The sequence below is a fragment of the Hippoglossus stenolepis genome, chromosome 18 (genome assembly GCF_022539355.2).
Source record: "Hippoglossus stenolepis isolate QCI-W04-F060 chromosome 18, HSTE1.2, whole genome shotgun sequence".
Classification (NCBI taxonomy): domain Eukaryota; kingdom Metazoa; phylum Chordata; class Actinopteri; order Pleuronectiformes; family Pleuronectidae; genus Hippoglossus; species Hippoglossus stenolepis.
Window position 1 is genome coordinate 19,900,724 of NC_061500.1, and position 925 is coordinate 19,901,648.

The window sequence follows — 925 nt, forward strand, 5'->3', positions numbered from 1 at the left end:
AGCTATTCAAATAATACACAGGTTCATATATTCATGTTTTTATTATTGTGTGTCGCTGAATGTGTGCATTGCTGACTGAAAGATAACGTCTTCTGCCTCCATTTATCCGTTCTCTGCTATATGTTGGATTCATGTTAATGTGTAGACATCAAACCTTCAGTGCAAGGGACCCGGCCCTAGCAACATCAGTGCTTGAGCCCTAATAAAGAGCAATGGAATATTAGGAACTGAGGAAACTCCTCCTCTATACTCAGCTAAGGAGGCTGATAATGTGCTAAGATTATTTAACTCTTAATTAACATAGATAAATAAGTAAATAGCCTATGAAGCTGATTGCAAATATGATCCATTCTGCAGTGGCAGATTGATTTGTCCACTATGTAGGCCTAAAGCTACAGCTTACCAAGAAGAAAAATAGCCATTAAAACTTATAATTAGCTATTCATGTTTATGGACAATGAGGGATTTGGGAACATGGGGACCTCTGGCTGGTCACTTTTGACCATTTTGTCACTATTTTGGAAGGAACACAAGGACTATTTCAATATATACATATAAAGAAAGGCTACTAATGCCTGCATATTTTATGTCTAAATAATAATAAATGAACATAAGTCTATTTATGTTGCTTGTGTATATATTTTTGACACATTACTAATTTATGCATTTATTTGTTTATCCATCTAACATTACCGTTTTATACTCTGGGCTTCACTTCTGGGTCACATGCTTGTTTTTTTTTCAAGCATTTTTACAATATGTAAAATGAAAAGAGGAAGTGAAAACCAAGTGAATTAAATGACTGATATTATGCAGCATTTGAACTTTTTTTATCATTACTATATATATATATATATATATATGCGCACTGATGCTTTCTTTACAACATGCAAAGGATGGATACAGAACAAATGAATACATTTAC